Raw genomic sequence first — 19,075 nt, 5'->3', positions numbered from 1 at the left:
CTATAGAGCTGCATCATCCACCATGTAGCACAAACAGATGGAGGCGACTTGTTCTGCAACATCCAGTAATTACAGAAGTTTCGTGAGAACGCAATGTACACGGCAATTAGCTGATCAGTCGGTGGCACTGGGCAAGTTTGCAACAGAGGATGATGGGAAGTAAACCTTTTAAGGCAGGATGACCCATGTGCTGGGCGCTGACCTGCAGGCTACACACGTCACAGGGCTATTATCATGTCTGCAGCTGCCACACTTGTGTTTACACACCAGGAACAGAGCTGATGTCTGGGTGTGGCCGCAATACAGGCTGGAGGAGGTTCAGAGCCCATCTGTGCGGAGATAAACAGCTGCTGGCCTGCCCACAGCCGGAAGTGTGTAACCGGTTATACTGATGTAGGGCACCACAGAATATACAGCAGGAGTTACCCTTTAGATTTCTGCCTATTTTGTTATGTTTGGACAAGGACTGTTCTGATACAGCGAGACTAATCCGTGTCTTGCCTTCCTAAAGCAATTTCTATATGTGGCACGCACAAAGTAACGTCACTAACCCGCACGTACTTCAGAGATTCACGGTGTAAACTACTGCACATATTCCTAATGTAAACCAACTGACACATATTGCACACATTTTTCAATGCAGATTTTGGTGCAGAATACGTGCAAAGAATGCCACAGAGCATAGTCAAGTTTTCAAAACACTGGGGGTCATGTCAAGTTTTCACACAAAGGAAAACCATCGGCACCATTTGCTGGCGTTTTGGAAAAATCACTGAAAAAAACATGACATGACTGGATGTCATCATACAGGGGTATTATGGCTGCAAGACCCTGACCGTGGCTCTGATATTGCAAACTTAGGGCCAGTTCACACTGAGCAAATTCGGCGGAATTCTGCAGTGGAGCTCTCCGCCGTTTCCCATAGTGTTTGTATGGGAGGGTTTGCACATGCAATTCTTTGCACGGAGAGCGACAGGAGTGGGGGCGCTCAAACCCTCCCATACAGACACTATGGAAATCTGAGGCAAACGGGATTCCGTGGCGGAGAGCTCCACTGCAGAATTCCCCCGAATTTGCTCAGTGTGAACTAGCCCTTAGGCTGCATTCACACGTTCCGCGCTCTGTCCGTGAAATAGTTTGAATCACCGCAGCACTGTAATGACAGAGCCGCAGTGATTCAAACTGTTTCCCCACTCCCAGTATGATGTTGATACATCATTCCATGTGGGCCAAAAGTCCAGGACCGGCATTTATCATCCATGTTTCACGGACAGAAGTTCCCAAAAGAGGTAATCCCAAACTTATCACATACAGGATGAGGGATAAACAGTTGACCAGTAGGGTCTAAGGGCCCTATTACACCAAATGATTATCGACTGTACTTGGCTGTTTACCTACTGTTCTAGCTGATAAGTGTTTGGTGTAATAGCGCCTGTTAAAATACCACGATCAGCTGACAGGCACAGTGAAGAGACAGCGGGCAGGGAATGAGAAAGAAGGGAGCACTGAACTGACAGGTCGGCGCTTGCTTCCTCCCCTAGATAGTACAGTGTAATACGTCATTAAGGGCCCTTGTACACTGTGTAAAAGAGGCAGAATTTAAGAGCAGAGTCCGTGCAGCGGATTCCACTTGTCATTCTGCCTATCCTATTGCTTCAATGGGATTTCTTGTGTGCCTCTGAACATTCTGTGACACCCATCAATTACAAGAATTAAAGTTCCCTGTCCCCTGTGTGAATCGAGCAGTTGTCAGGCAGGCACATTGCTGGTTGGCGTCCCCTCAATTGGGCCCCCATAAATCATGACTGGAGCGCCACATGGGTTTGCAGCTCTATAAAGATCCATGTTTTTTGCAGTTCTGTGTGGATTATAGTGGAGGATACTCTTGTCAGTTTTTTCTATGTCTTATTTAGTCCTATTCCAGTTGGTTCTTCCATATATCTGTATTTTGGCATTATCTGTTCGCCTAAATCCTCTGCTTTATATTCAAGACAATCCCTTAACGGAGTCCTGAATCTTGTAAAGACCACCTCTATCCACCCAGGTGGTTCCCATCCACCTACCATTAACACCAGCCTTGTATCACTTTATTTGCAAAGAGATAATTGCGACTATTTTAATTGCCCCTATCCCCGTGGGTGCAGCTATTAGAGCGTCCCCTGGTGGCACAGCCTGTAAGAGAGATATCTTCATGGCAGTGGCTCCATTATATACTTTTTTGTGTAGTGTAAGATGATCAGCTGTTCTGTTCCCCATGCTCCTGTCACAGCACCTGCTGCATCTTCTGATGGAACGTGCACCAAATACTTATTATAGAAGCAATTAGAGGAAAATAATAAATCACTAGAGAGGGCTCCATAGAAAAGTTATTATAAAGTCACCCCAGTCTGTGGACCGCTACCTGCCGCTGTCACCCCCACCTAAGGGTCTAAAACATGTCCTGCCCCTGATTGATTTAGACATATATATGGAGATTTAACCACCACTATTTCTTCTGATCATCCCATACAGGGCCGGCTCCAGGGTTTTGTGGGCCCTTGGGCGACAGAGCCTCAGTGGGCCCCTTTGTGGAGCAAATCACATGGTGACAGTAAGGTCCCCTCGATGTAGCCCTCTAATAGATGCCCCCTCTGCCACACATACATCTTAGGCACTTCAGCACCTTCCTCTATAAAAGCTCCCAACAGTAACGGGACCCTCTTGGTGCCCCTAAAGTTATGTCCAATTTGTGCCTTTTTCTGTGGGTAGGATCCCATCTGTAGCTGTACCTCCTCTTACTGTTTCCCAACAAGTGACCCTTCAGGTGTTATTAAACTACAACTCTCATCATGTCCTGCTAGCAGTAAATGGTGGAAGTTTGCAGTTTTTCTGCAATTGAAAAGTCATATGTTAGGGAACACTGCACTAAATATACCGCCCCACAAATCACTTTCCCAATAAGTGACTCTACAGTTGTTATCAAACTACAACTCCCATGATGTCCTGTTAGCAGTGCATGATTGGAGTTGGAGTTTTGCAGCAATTGGAGAATCACATGGCCCCTAAACACCCCACAAAACACTACCCCCTTCCCCTTTGTACACTCACCCATCACCTGGCCCAGGAGCTGAGCTGCTCTGGTCTCCACTAATCAGGTCTGGGCCAGAGCAGAAAGATGCAGGGAGTGCAGATCAGGCGGATCTGAAGCACAGTGGAGACGCTGGCTGGCCGGGCAGGGAGGTGATTGTTCCCTACCTCCAGCCAGTCTCAATGAAGAAAGAAAGCAGCCCTGGCAAGACTGGGCCCCTAGGGATGCTGTGGGCCCCGCACTTGCCCAGGTAAGCCGGGTGCTGATGTAGGCCCTGATCCCATACTTAAGATTCACTGATTTTGAATGGAGATGGGATGGAAAAGGCTTTGCCAGACACATGCCAGCTTATCATCCCTAACAACAAAAGGATCAGGCAATTGAAATCCAACATGCCCGATCCTTCTATCATCTTACATTATTTGTTGGGGCAGAGTCAATCACCCATACACATTAAGGGGGAGATTTATGAAAGGGTTTAAATATACACCTGGTGTAAACTGCCCACAGCAGCCAATCAGAGCTCAGCTCTGGTAGAACAAAAGCTGAGCTGTGATTGGTTGCAGTGGGCAGTTAACACCAGGTGTATAATTACACCCTTTCATAAATCTCCCCCTAAATGTTCAATCGGTCCTGATACAGATCAGATTCATGACTAGTAAGTGGCAAAAATCTGCGATGACATCTCTGAGATTGTAGTGCCGACATCTGACAGCAGGGGGAGCTCACAGAATACAGATCCTCACTGCTACCATATTAGTAAATTAGAATGCTAGAGGCTTACCGGCTCCCCCTACTGGTGGCTATATAACTACAAAAATGACAACATTTTAGCATTGTACGATGGGTGTCAAAGATCATAAATGATCATTTGCACAATATTATCATGTAACTACTGCAAAAATGCATGAAATTTGACCTTTTAAGGCTGACCTTGTGTCAATGCTACTATAAACAACAGGAATTAGTTCATCTACAAAATGCTGATGTAACCAGCTGCTATGAAGATTGACGCTCTTTGCAGCGGTTGCTATACAAGTGTTCAATAACGCTGTGTAATGCTCTGCAGATCAAGACGCCGGCACATCTGTGCTGAACACTGGGGACGCAGGTGCTGCCTGAATAACAGCTTGTGACGTGAGAAATCCTGAAGGAGAACATCGGCAAGGAGCGACAGAATCCAGGAATATTTCAGACATTGACGTCTTGTATATCAGGCTGCCAACAAAACGCCATTATAATTATATTACGTATCGTGTGAATATACGGTTTATTGGGTTTATTGGTCAGGCCAGACCAAATAAGATGAGCCCCCTTGCAGGAATCATAGTGATGCCCTTGAGCTGATTATCGAGGAATTGACTGCGACAACAGCCAGTGATCAGCTGATCACCCACAACATGGTATTGAATGGAGCCCTTTATGGTGCGTTTACACGGAACGATTATAGTTTGAATTTTCGCGATAACCATCGCATTTGAGCGATAATTGGCTCGTGCATACACAGTGAACGATCAAGCGATGAGCAAGAAATCGTTCATTGTGGTCTTTTAACATGTTATCAAATTGTCGTTGGTCGTTCGCTGGAAATTCACAGATCGCTTTGTCTAAACAGTCTTTCACTGATTCACTAGTGAGTGCAGCTTTGAAGTATAATACAGGATGTAACTCAGGATCAGTACAGGATAAGTAAGGTAATATATGTACACATTGACTCCACCAGCAGAATAGGGAGTGCAGCTCTAGAGTATAATACAGGATGTAACTCAGGATCAGTACAGGATAAGTAATGTAATGTATGTACACAGTGACTCCACCAGCAGAATAGGGAGTGCAGCTCTAGAGTATAATACAGGATGTAACTCAGGATCAGTACAGGATATGTAATGTAATGTATGTACACAGGGACCCCACCAGCAGAATAGGGAGTGCAGCTCTAGAGTATAATACAGGATGTAACTCAGGATCAGTACAGGATAAGTAATGTAATGTATGTACACATTGACTCCACCAGCAGAATAGTGAGTGCAGCTCTTGAGTGTAATACAACATGTACGGGTATGTCTACACTATAGAATTCTGGCGAATCACCCACCGCAGATTCCACAGCTCGCCCCCGCTCGTGGCCGTGCACATCTCCACTGGTCCATAGGTTTCATTTTATGGTTTGGCAGATTTCGGATTCTGCCCGAAGGATGAACCCGCCCACGAGCCTATGGTGGAATCTGCCAAAATATAGAATGAAGCCTAAGGTACCAGTGGAGATGTGCACACCCGCGAGCTGCGGAATCCGCACCAGGTTAAGCGCCAGGATTCCATAGTGTGGACATATCCTCTACTGATCCTGAGCTGTATTATACTCCAGAGCTGCACTCACTATTCTGCTGGTGGGGTCACTGTGTACTTACATTACATTACTTATCCTCTACTGATCCTGAGTTACGTAAGTAATGTAATGTATGTACACAGTGACCCCACCAGCAGAATAGTGAGTGCAGCTCTGATATATAATACAGGATGTAACTCAGGATCAGTACAGGATAAGTAATGTAATGTATGTACAGTGACCTCACCAGCAGAATAATGAGTGCAGCTCTGGAGTATAATACGGGGAACGTATACTTTAACAATACATATACTTACATTTATTATGTTCATACTAGTTCGTTGTAGCCCTTGTTGCAGTGACGGCTGTGGTAGTTCTGAGAAAATAAATTATTAGGCACCACAAGTAGCATATTACCATAAGCAATAAAGGTTTTCCATTCACTGAGAGCAAGCAGAGATGGTGAGGAGCTGCACCACAATGGTCAGTATATGAAGCCTATGGGCAGGGAGGACTGCAGCAGGATGTGCTGTATAGTTTGTTGCTTTATGCCTGACATACAGTTGTAACTTCATGGGTAGCCTCCATTATAAGTATATTATTACACTATAAAGCATTAGCACCTATAAACACACAATACAGGAACATACCAAAGTGACAAATCTTTATTGGCAAGCCCATAACATAACCAGCATGAGGCTCTCTGCGCTTCCCAGCCACACCCCAACCTAACCACGCCCACCAACCAGTGCACCAATCACAACGAGAGCCGTCATCTACCACTTATCCCGCCCACATTTGGATCGCAGCCGCCATCTTTCTTCAGGGCACAGTGTTGTGTTTTCTAGTGACCTTGTGAAAAACAAATGCGCAACATACCTGTTTTACCGATCACTAAACAATCTTTGGCAAATAAAAAAGTTCTTATAACGCCAAAATCACCAGAAAGGGTTAATAACACAAGATATAAGAAATGTAGAGATTCTAAGAAGAGATTCGCGGCTAGAGTCGAGTATTGTTGTTATCTGTCTGTCTACGCTCTCGGCTTCTAGAATTTTCTCTCGTGTGTGTTCCGTAGGCGTGTGGTTGGCACTACCTCAATAAAGATGGCGGACGCTTGCGTGCCTTCCTCGTGACGTAAGGAGCGTTACGTAAGTTCCTGGAGGCTCCGCCCCTTGTTCATGGTGACGTTGGAGCTGCGCCGCGGCAGTTTTCCCACAAGGAACGATGGCTATGGTGGTGGTGTGGGTGAGAGAAGCGGTGAGCGGTCGGGTGTCGGTGTGTGAGGCGGCTCCGGGAGCTCTGGTGCGGGACCTGCTGCCTGCCGGTGACCTGGTGAGTGGCTGTCCGCCATTTCTTATTGTGTTTCCTAACGCCTGTGACTTGGCTGGTTCGCCGCTAGGTGGCGTTGTTATATGGGAGAGTTATTGCTCTACCGCTAGATGGCAGTGTTCTCACGGAGGGTTATAGGCTATTGTGTCTATAGTAAGAACAGGTTACTATAAGGGGAGGAGAGGTTTAAGCTGCCACTCAGGGGGCTCTTATATAGGGAGGAGTGTTGGGGTTATAAGTAAGAATATGGGGCTTCTCCGCCACTATATGGGAGTTTTATATAGGGGAGAGTAAAAGGTGACATAAGTAACACTGGGCTGAGCCACTAAAGCCTGATGTACCTGTACATGATATTGTTTGGGGAGGAGGTGTACAGATCTGTTAATTTAAAATAAAAATCAAAGTCTTCCAGTACTTATCAGCTGCTGTATGTCATGCAGGAAGTAGTGTATTCTTTCCAGTCTGACACAGTGCTCTCTGCTGCCACCTCTGTCCATGTCAAGAACTGTTGCTACTACTAGTACAGTTCCTGATAGCAGATAGCACTGCGTCAGACTGGAAAGAATACACCACTTCCTGCAGGACATACAGCAGCTGATAAGTACTGGAAGACTCACGGTCCATAAATAGAAGTCATTCAGAAATCTGTATAACGCTTTAACACCGTGACCAGTTGATTTAAAACCTTTTTTTTTCCTCTGGAGTTCCCCTTTTAGCTGCCCCATGTGTAGTTACTGGCTGCCAGGTCTTTTGCTTCTGGCTGTGTTCCGGTCCTGCCAGCGTCTGATGACGTTACACTCGCCTACCTAACCAATCACAGAGCTGAACAGGGAGCAGAACATCATCAGAAGCTGGAGAAGGGGAGCGCAGCTGGAATGGAAAGATCTGACAAGCGCTCAGTACTTTTTTTGTGTCTCTGGGACATGTGGAAATTTTATGTCCATGGCGGGTACACTTCTGAAACTTTTTCCGCATTTTTCAATAGGAGACTAAGAAAACGTAAAAAAAAATGTTAGTATCGCTGCTTGTGGAGCTATGGAGGTTATTATAAATGTACATATTTGAACCTGGTGAACGTCTTAAAGGGATTTAAAAAAAAAATCAAATCACTGGTTCCAGGTATTTGTAATTTACTTCTATTAAAAATTTTTTAAGTCTTCCAGTACTTATCAGCTGCTGTATGTCCTGCAGGAAGTGGTAATATTTCCAGTATGGAGAGCAGGAGAGGTTTTCTATGGGGATTTCTACTGCTCTGGACAGTTCCTGACATGGACAGAGGTGGCAGCAGAGAGCACTGTGTCAGACTGGAAATAATACACCACTTCCTGTAGGACATACAGCAGCTGATAAACTGAAAGAGTTGAGATTTTGTAATAGAAGTAAATTACAAATCTTTGGCACTTTCTGGCACCAGTTGATTTGAAAGAAACATTTTTTGGTGAACTACCTCTTTGAATGAACAAACAGAATTGCCAATTTTTTTAAATAAAACAAAAGTCACGCACATCCCACAATTCTACCCATAAAAACAGCATAGAAAGTGGCTCCTTACACAGCTCCGTATGTGGAAAAATAAAAAAAAAGTTATAGCGGTCAGACTATATAGCAATGCAAAAGGATTTTTAAAAGTGGAAAAAAAAAATTGCTGCAGAGAGAAAGGGTTAAAGAGAATCTGTCAGCGTCCGACCATACCCGAGGTGCTGACGGTAGTGTAGGTGTCAGGTCCTTTGTGCGTGGTACAGAGATCAGCAGCACAGGCACGGACTGGCAAGTGGCCCTGTCCAGCAATAGCGCATACTCATACCAAGATAATGTCAGCGGTAAAAAGAGGGATTTGAAATTAGCCAAACACAAACACCAAACCACTCCTCTTTGACTCTTGGCTACAGTGGGTTTGGCAAGACTGTATAAATCTACTGCACATACGCATTTTATACAGGTACCATGCACACAAGGGGCCAGACGCCTACACTACACTGTCAGCACCTTGGGCCGGTATGGGTGCTGACAGATTCCCTTTAAATAGTGACTGTTTCTGATCCGGTTGTAAATGTGCGCCATTGTCATTAGTGTACGCTACGGGTCCCCTGCCCTTCAGCTGTGGCAGAACTACAATTCCCATCATGCCTGGACTGCCAAAGCTTCAGCTGTGCAGGCAAGATGGAATAGTTTTTCAGCAGCTAAAGGGCGGCAGTATTGACGTCTGTGGTGCGGTAACTACAGCCATGAGGTGGAAGGATTGTAAATGTGTGATGCCGCCGAGCACCTGTAACACCCAGCAAACGTGACCCTTCCATCTTTTTCAGTCTGAAGTCTCTTTTCTTTTCAGGGTGGGCCTCTGTCTGATTTTTATGTGAAGTGCAATGGACGCTGCGTCTGTGAAGAGGAGCAGCTGCGGAGCGGACTGGTGTACAGTGTGGAGCCGCGACTATGTGGAGGCAAAGGGGGTGAGTCCGCTGTACACTGCAGATACAGCCAGCACAGAACTGCAGAGGACACATAGGATTTTAAAGGGACTATCCAGAATTAGATAAAGCCCAGCTACTTCCAAGCAAAAACAGCACCACCCCTTTCCTCAGACTGTGTGTGGTATTACAATTCCTTCATTCACTTCAATCGAAATGAGCTGCAAAAACCACAGCCAAACTGAGGACAAGAGAGGTTAAGTTTCTGAAAAAAACGGCCATTTTTTTCCCCTAAGATTGGACAACCTTTTTTAATACTGCAGTCTTACACCTTTAGGCTCGGTTCACACTACGTATATTTCATTCAGTATTGTGGTCCTGTGTATTGCAACCAAACCGTGAGTGATTGAAAACCAGAAAGGATCGTTTCACAAATGTTGAAATTGAGTGGAATGGACGCCATTTATGCGAATATTTGCTGTTATTTTAAACAACGGCTGTTATATTGAATAAATGGCAGTTTTATTTACTGTTATATCGCGGCCATCCCTAATTTCACATTGTGTGAACAGAGCCTTTCTGTTTTTTTAATCCACTCCTTTTTGTTTGCAATACTGAGAAATTATACTGACTAGAAATATATGTAGTGTGAACCCAGCCTTTACATATAATTAGATTCCCCTCCTGTTTTGGAAGTTTGGTGAGAAGCAGCTGAATTCGCCAGGATCTGGCACTATCTGACGTGGATGTTGAATGAACAAGGAGTCGGGTAGGAAAGATGTAAGCTGTTCCAGACACATTCTCCATTGAAGAAACATGCACATTCAACAAGCTAGCATCTATATGTATTGGGGGACTGGTAAGGAATAGCTGACACACTATTGTAATGTGGCAGGATTACAATTTTACCTCATATAACATTATACACGCTGTTGATTGTCCGTTCTTAACATTTTTAGTGTTTGTCTGTAATAAATATATAATAATAAATACAAGGGTGTAATACCCTCATGGCTCTTGTGACATACTGATATCTTTTCCCCTGGAGGTTCGGCTCCATGCTGCGTGCACTGGGGGCTCAATCGAGAAGACAACAAACAGAGAGGCCTGCCGGGACCTAGGGGGGAGGCGGCTCGGGATGTCAATCACGAGAAAGCGTAAGGATCTGTTTTGAGCTATCATCTACCATCTTTATTAGAAAGGGGATTTAAAAAAAAAAAAAAAAAATTATATATTATATATATATATATATATTATATATATATATATAGCTGCTTTATTTTTAAAAACTGTGCCACCCCCTATGTACAGGTTGCTTGTGGTATTGCAGCTTACCCTCATTCAGTTTAGTGGAGGCTTGTCTAATCCTGTAATCCCTTAAAGGGGTTTATCCAGGCTCACAGAAACATGGCCACTTTCTTCTAGAAACAGCATCTCTCTTGGGTGTGAATTTTGCAGCTCTGTTCCATTAAAGTAAATGGAGCTTAATTGTAATACTACAACAGATGAGGTATTTTTTGGGTACAGATAATGGCATAAAATAGGCAGGTTTGTAGTGTCTGTTCTTGTAGGGAAAAATGTTGGCGCTGGACATTAGCTTTTGTCCAAAATTAAAGCGGCTATCCGGGTTAAAAAAAAAACCATAGCTCTTTCTGCAAAACAGCACCACCCTCCCTCTGGTTTATGTGGGGTATTTCTAGTGCCACTCTTCACTTCAAAAGAACTGAGCTGCAGAAGTGCACCTAAACTGTGGATAAGAGTGACACTGTTTCTGGAAGAAAGCGGCCATGTTTTGTAAGACTGGAAACCCCTATTAGGCTCCTTTCACACAGAGTAAAAACTGGCGAATTCCGCGGTGGAATTCTCCGCCAGCCTCCGTGTCATACTGGGAGTCTATGAGAGGCTCGCTCACCCCCTCTTTCCATGCTGAAGAATGGACATGTACTGTCCTTTGTAGTATAGGAGGAGCAGAACTATATCGCATATTCTATCTCTATTATATGGTATTTCCCCCCTGGTACCACCCTGCAAACTCCATCTCTGTGCTGCTTTTCCTAAGCTCTGCTGCAGTGTAGATGCAGACTGGCCTCTGTGCTGCCTCCTATCACTATGTAGTCGCTAAAAACACATCCTGCAATCTTACCTTACAGTAGTCAACCTTCAGTTCCCAGACCAGCACTAAGCAGTCTTAACTGAATCCAGTGTTTTCTGTGGCCACAGAGTCTGCACAGGGCAATGGCTGTTTTCTCTCCTCTTCCTGCTCACTCATCCCTTTGCCCCCCCCCCCCCCCCCTAGGTATAGTGACACAGCAACCCATCATCTTTTTGCTCCTCTGTAATGTAGACGACTTGCCAGATAATGACAGATAAGAAGTGAGGGGGGGGGGGAGGGTAGTAAAACTGCTTTGTCAGTACAGAAGGAAGCTCTTTTGCCTAATAAACCTATTACAGAGTTTTATTGTATTCGCTTGTAATGATTGATCTCAGCAAAGATGTTTGAATGATTACCTTAAGTCTTGAAACAAGGACTGACACTCTTGGTGATATCCCAATCTTTCATTTCTCTTATCAGTTCTACATTTGCACACTTTGATATCCTACTCATGAATTAATTTTTATTGTTAGATGGCAGAGTGGATCAAGAAACAAGCAGAACGTGAAGCGGAGAAAGAGCGCGGCGCCTGGAGAGACTGAAACGTAAACTGGCCGAGCCCAAACATTACTTCACTGACCCAGAGTATCATCGGCAGTGCAGTGCATGTCCGAGAGGCTGGAGGACTCGGTCATCAAAGGTACAGAACACACAGAGCACAGGTGTCAATCTGCAAAGCTGCATTTCCATTATACATGGACAGCCAAGCTTCGGTCGCCCAGGCATGATGGGAAATGTAGTTATGTACAGGTGGAGGGCCGCAGGTTTGACCTGTGTCCTAGCAGGTCACTGTACTGTGTTTTCGCTATATTAGTCTAGTCAGCTTTTGCTATATCAGTGGTAATGATAGATAGAGCTGTGGCCCTCAGATTCTCTTCTACCAGTGTTCAAATACACAATATAATAAGCTCATGTATTACATTACAGAAAAGTTGTATCGTAACTTACATGGTACACATTTCTCTGTGGCCAGGATTACAAGCTTCATCAAGTACATCGGTTTCTGCAGGTCCGAGCGAAGCTCAAAACGCAGGAGAACCAAGCAGCAGAGAAGGGAATCTGGAAAAAAGCAATGCTTCTGGTGGGATGTTACTGGTAACATATGGCTGGTTATATGGGGGTGTGGGGACATATCTTATAAGGTTATCCAGGATTGGAAAAACATTGCTGCTTTCTTCCAAAACCCCTTTCCTGTCCTTTTTCTGGGTGGGGTATGTCAGTCTGGTGTGTTCTGCAGCTCTTTCATTTTAAGCAAATTATCCCCCTATGTACCTCTAAGGATATTATTACTTATTTATTATATCATCTGTTAACATTTCAAATTGCCACATGATTCCCGCTATCTGCGCGGTTTCTTCATTTGCAAATCCCAGCTGCTCTATTCACTGAAGGAGGGATGTACTGGGGGCTCAGGCCGCCTTCAGTGAAGAAACTAGTGTGATGGCGGGAACCGGGTGGCAATTTGAAAAATGGACCACGCCACTGGGATCTTCACGCTGACTAGACCGATAAAAACAAACAAAAACTATTTAATATCTTTAGTGTACATTTGCGAATGGAGCTGAATTGTAATTCCACACACAAACTATGTCACAAAGGCAAAGTAGGCAGAACGGCTCAGTATTCTAAACTAAATGTGTTTCTAAATGTGTATTTTAATATTTGGTCACTAGAGGCGCATGTCGCTTATTTAAAGGTGCCACCTAGTGGCTAATCCTGCTCATTGACCTTGCAGCCAGTATATGTGCAGCAGGGATCTTGTCAACCCCTGATTAAAAAAAATAAAAAAAATAATCCATAGATGACTCCCACACCGTGACATAGATGTGTATCATGATGATGTTCGTGCAGCCATGAGATCAGCATCAGAAGTAGAGCTGTTACTACCAGCATTTTGGAAAAATTTTGTTGTTTGGTTAACCCTTTTTAGCGCTGCCATAGGCCCCCAATTGGCACGTATGCTTTATGTTAATAAATGTCCAGGTCTGAAAAGGGTTAAGCAGCAGCTGAGTGTAATAATTGTATCTTTTTTACAGGACAGGATTGAGGGCTTAGAGTCATCTTCTAGTTCTGACAGCGGGAGTGACAGCGATTCAGAGTCTCCCTCCACATCTGCTTCATCATCATCTCATCATGTAGCAGCAAAGGACAAAGACTCCCGACTTCTGACAGTGATTCTGATGGACAGCTCCATGTTCTCTTCACATGTACCCTCTAAACAGAGCCCAAATACAGTGCAGAAGAAGTTCTCAGATGTAAGCAAGCAAGTATATGTGACCCAGATGACAAGTGCAGTGCTCCTCTAGCATTACAGCCAGCGCCTGATACTGAACCCCAAGAAGACGAGAACCGGTGCAAGAGTCCATGATGTGGAGCAACCAAAGCTGACCCAGAACCAGCGACACCCTGCTATGCTGACACACAGCAAGAGACTCATGTGTGTAAGCTGCCATACATTATAGGGGTATCCTGAGGAGCATTTTTTATATAAATAGTTATTCTAAGGCTGTTGTATAAAGAGAAAACCTATAATCTCCTCCACGGTCACTCCCCATCCTGCTTGGCGGCACTTCTTGGTTTGTGTAGATACAGAAGTGGTTGCTGAAGTGGGAAGGGTAAGGTTGGCCAGGACAGGCTTTAAAATGAAACTGATCAGTGGGGATCCCAAGCTCAGACCCCCATCTCCTTGGGCTCCTGAGAACACCTTTAATTGTCATTGAAATGATGTTATGTAGAATCCGCTGACTGTTTTTCCTTTATCTTGCTCACAGGATACCTCTTCCTTTGACCTCCTTTCGTTCACCTCGGCTTCAGAGCTGGAAGCACTGGGGCTGGAAAAGCTGAGGTGGAACTGATGGCGCTTGGCCTCAAATGTGGAGGAACGCTGCAGGAGCGCGCAACCAGGCTCTTCTCTGTGCGTGGACTCACTAGAGAGCAGATAGACCCCTCACTTTTTGCCAAACCAAGCAAAGGAAAAAAAAATAGATCTGCACGAATATCAGACCAGGACTTTTAAGTGTTCACAGGGCATGAAGAGCCGAAACTTTCTGTATTCATTTTATAATAAAAAATTTCTATATTTTAATTTTGCAAATCTCGTCTAATTCCATCACAAATATAAGATGCTGTAATATGAGAGACGTCCAAATGGAGTTAAATACCTGGATGAGAACAAGCACGGATGTTATCCAGCATTAGGGTATATGCAAACTATGGAAGTCTCGCGGATAACGTCCCACGACCTAGTATGTACCGGTACGTCCTGGAAGTCTGTGGCCAGACGGTAGGTCCTGAGATATGAAGCGCGCTCTGGAGTGGAACGCGCTTCATAGCAGGTGGGGGCCGGCTGCAATTAGCAGCCAGCACCTCACCGTCAATGACACGCTGCAGCGTGTCATTAACTCCTTAAAGCCCGCAATCGTTTAAGTGTAAGTGACGCGGAGTTCCCTTTCACTTACCGATCGGGACACCAGCAGTATGACTGCGGGGGTCCCGATCGTTAAACGGAACGCCGGAGGTCTCTCACCTGCCTCCGTGCGGTCTGATCGGCGCTCTGGTCACTGAGCCTGCACAGGCAGGCTCATAGAGCAGAACGCCAATAACACTTATCATGCTATGCCTATGGCATAGCAATGATCAGTGTAGAAAATGAAGCTAATGTATGTACAAGTCCCAAAGGGACTTAAAATGTATAAAAGAAAAAAGTTAAAATCACTAACACACTACCCCAAAGCCCCTCCCCCAAATAAAGTTTAAATCTCCCCCCCTTTCCCATTATATAAATAAAATATATAAAAAAAATGTAACATATAATATACCGTAGCGTGCGTAATTGTTCGATCTATTAAATATAACAAGCGTCATTGTGAACTGTGAACGGCGTACACGAAAAGAGGGAAAAAAGTGTGCAGATTACCAATTAATGTTACATTATATATAAATAAAAGTGATCAAAACGTCTGATCTTCACAAATATGGTATTAATAAAAGCTATGCAAAAAGGATTGCAAGCGCACACCTTGGAGCTCAAACGTCTTGTGGGTGCTGCTGGATGATCCTGACCTAGGATTCTGAAGGATATTTTCAAAAAATTCCAACAGCACTTCCCGATATCTTCAAAAACGTGAAATATTTATTCAATCACATCAAAAAAACAAACTATGTGGCATGATTTTTGCTATTCCACATTGTTTTTTTTTTTTGATGTGATTGAATAAATATTTAAAGTTTTTGAAGATATCGGGAAGTTCTGTTGGAATTTTTTGAATTAAAAACTAGAGATCATGGCGGAAAAAATGACACCCATACAGCCCCATAGGTGAAAAAGTCACAATAGGCTCATTTTATTTATAACTAATTGCCAAAAAAAAAGGATTTAATTAAAAAAATATATATAACATTAGAGAATCTGTGTAACCTGCATATGGTTGTGGTCAGACTGACCTATAGAATAATATTGTCATGTCGCTGTTACCATATAGTGCATTACGTAGACACAGGAACCCCCCAAATGTTACCATATTGCATTCTTTTTTATGATTTCACCTATTTATATTTTGATAAATAATATATTTGGGATTGCGTCATACATGTTATGGTAGAATGAAAGACGCCATTACACAGTACAACTATTCCTGTAACAAACAAGCCATTACATGGCCCTGTAGATAGAAAACTGAAAGTGCTGGAGCTCTTAGAAGGGGAGGAGGGAAAAACGAAAGCGCAAAAATCAAAATTTGTGCTGTCCACTGGGTCATTTTGGGCCTGGTCCTCAAAGGGTTAAGCTCCATTCACTTCAATGGAACTGAGGTGTAAAACCCCACATAAACCGGAGATAAGAGTGGTGCTGTCTCTGGATGAAAGTGGCCATGTTTTTGTAGCGCTGGAAAACCCCTCAAGGACAAATCCTTTCTGTGTTTTAATCCACTCCTGTTTTTTGTTGCAATATAAGGACCACAATACTGACTGAAATATACGTAGTGTGAACTCAGCCTTAATGTGCGTGCATCAGGTGGATGAGAGAACCTACAACTGTTCTGTTCCCCCCCAATATGGTGGCATCTCAGACTGTTTGTAAGCTATCAAAATCAGCCCCATGCATGGTTTAGGGCCCTTCTGAATATTGGATCAGGCTTCCTTCATATTCACATTACATGCACTTGATGCTATACAGTAGTTAGTAGAATACAATGCATCCAGCCTGTTATCTATGCGGTGCAAACGCTGATTTTAGTTGCTTGCAAATCACAGTTGATCACCCAACATGATGTTAATTCAGATAAACCGAACAGCAGGGGGACGTTCTGTATGTTGTGCTTTGTATTCTGTACTTTAGGCTTATCAGGGATTGTTGGATGAGCTGGAGAATGGACATGATGAAGGAAGAAAGAATGGACCATGGGGGGCAGACCTAGATCAGGCAAATGTCTGATATGTTGGACGATTAGTGATCTCTTAATGATATTTCCCATAATGGAGGCACTAGAGAGCAAAAGCACCCTCTGCAGATTCTTGGTTAACGCATACTATGTACAGTTGAGAACAGGGACCAGATCACTCCAACTTTACTTCCTTATCCTGTGGGCTTTGCAGAGCTGCCAAGACCCCTACACAATGATGACAACATAGTAATCGGGGGGCAATAGAGGTTCATGTCTTTTCTTTCCAAGGATGGAGAGTGAGATGACGTGAGTCGTCATCAGTAGGGGCTACATTTTGGGCCCCCACCGCACCTGTCATACCAATCATTTTGGCCGCCACACATACAATCCATTTCGGTTGTATCTTATTGAACATGTAGTAGTTTCCACTGCAGAACACCTCTACTGTTTCTGCACCAGATTTTTGTAGAATTTTTTTAACGCTCTTGTTCAACCCCTTATTGACCATGTGAGGTCTGTGTTTTGAGGGACCAAATGTACCTTTCGTTTAAGTACACTGAAACAAAAGAAGTGGGGTGCATCTGGAAAGCTGAAAATAAAATTACAATTTTAGGGGGGTTTATTTTCCGCTGTGCACAGATGTTATTTTGGGTCAGTACTATTCCAGAAAGACCCTATTTATATAGCTTTTGTGTTTTTGTTTTTTTTATTACTAAAATAAAAATTAATCTTTTTGCATTTATCCATTCAGTCAGTGATGTGCTAGCTATATTGTGGAAAAATTTGGTAATAGGATGCTTCTTCTAAAGCACAGGTGTCAAACTCAGGCCCTCCAGCTGTTGCAAAACTACAATTCCCATCATGCCTAAAGCTTTGGCTGTCCAGACATGATTGGAATTGTAGTTTTGCAACAGCTGGAGGGCCTGAGTTTGACATCACTTTTCTAAAGATTCTGCTTTGTTCCAAATAAAATAGTGCCATCCCGCTCCTCAGGTTGCATTTGGTATTACAACTCTGTTCTATTTACTCCAATGGAAATGAGATGCAATACCGCATCCAAACAAAAGTTGTGCTGTTTTTTTTTAACTACAAAAAAAAGCAGCTGTGCTCTTTCCTAATCCTAGATAACCCCCTTTGACTGAGTATTTGTCAGTGTTCACTACATGGCCTGACTTGACCCAAGTATTGGTATCTCTGGTTTGCATCCCTAGTACAGCAGGTGCGTTGTCCTTGTCTGGCCCTCCCTGTAGAGGTCGGGGAATGTCACAGGTGCAGGTCTGAATAGAGACCTATTCATGGGACTATTGACACAGAGAGATGCCACACGCCGTGATCCCTGGTGCTGTATGTACCTTGTCCTGAGTTTGGGAGAGATCTGCCTCTCCTAAGTTGCTGCGTTTTTCTTACTATTATTTAATCCAAGCTCTCCTTCCTTCTGGACTAATTCCCTCCAGAAAACACATTAGTTGTACATCCCATTCTCGCCAGGACCACGCCGCACAGGAAAACAACACTGGACAAACAGACTTACCTGGACCTAAATGGGAAGGAGTTTGTTATCCCGGCTGGGGGCTAATGGGACAGGGGGGCAATGAGCTGAGCTCCATTATATGGGCAATAATGAGAATATGAATTGTGTACAAAAATAATGAAAAGATCCTGTTACTAATTCTAAAATAGTGGGGCCCCAGCCAGTCACATGATCATGGCAAAATCTGTTATACTGGAATAGGGACTTATGATCTGCACCCTATGGACCATGTGTTACCATAATAACCCTTTTATACATCATTGGGGTTCATATGCCCTTGGTGCCCCCTACTGATCCATCATTCATTCACTAAATAGAGAACGACAAATGGCAAGCATCTGTAAGAGAAGTTGCTCAGGCGATCTGCCCCCTTATGGGGACTGTACTAAAAGGAATAGTCACCCCCATGCTCTGATGACAGGGAGACCAAAGTCTCTCCTACCATATAAGAAGACAATATCATACATAGCACATATATGAGGGGGGGGTCGTCTGATACAGGTTGTGCATTGGAGCCCAAAGGGCTGCAAACAGACGTGTGCGACTCCCAGCGGACACTGTGCACCTGCAGAGTCCATCATCCAGAGTCCATTTATCTGTGACCTCTGTGGGATTCTCCGTCAGTCTCCTGCAGGGCCCACCACTAATCCTATATACTTAGAAAAAGATTCGATGCAGCCCACCAAGCTTAGGATTTCACAGTTGCGCAGCTCTCTATCTCTGGGCGCAAAAGTAAACAGATTATTACACTGGCTGCATCTAACAGGATTATGGTTTACATGGAATACACATCACATCATGGGTCTTATATAGGGGCACATTTATTATACACACTGATCAGCTATAACATTAAAAACCACCTACCTAATATTGTGTTTTTC

At 44.0% G+C, this 19,075-nt stretch overlaps 1 pseudogene; it reads left to right on the top strand.

Annotated features, from left to right (window-relative positions):
• The first annotated feature begins 6,569 nt into the window (after window positions 1–6,569).
• LOC138775563 (splicing regulator SDE2-like) lies at window positions 6,570–14,137 on the top strand (annotated as a pseudogene).
• The last annotated feature ends 4,938 nt before the right edge of the window (window positions 14,138–19,075 follow it).

Source organism: Dendropsophus ebraccatus, unplaced genomic scaffold, assembly GCF_027789765.1.
Source record: "Dendropsophus ebraccatus isolate aDenEbr1 unplaced genomic scaffold, aDenEbr1.pat pat_scaffold_1758_ctg1, whole genome shotgun sequence".
In the NCBI taxonomy this organism is placed as follows: domain Eukaryota; kingdom Metazoa; phylum Chordata; class Amphibia; order Anura; family Hylidae; genus Dendropsophus; species Dendropsophus ebraccatus.
This window is presented reverse-complemented; position numbering and strand designations above follow the sequence as displayed.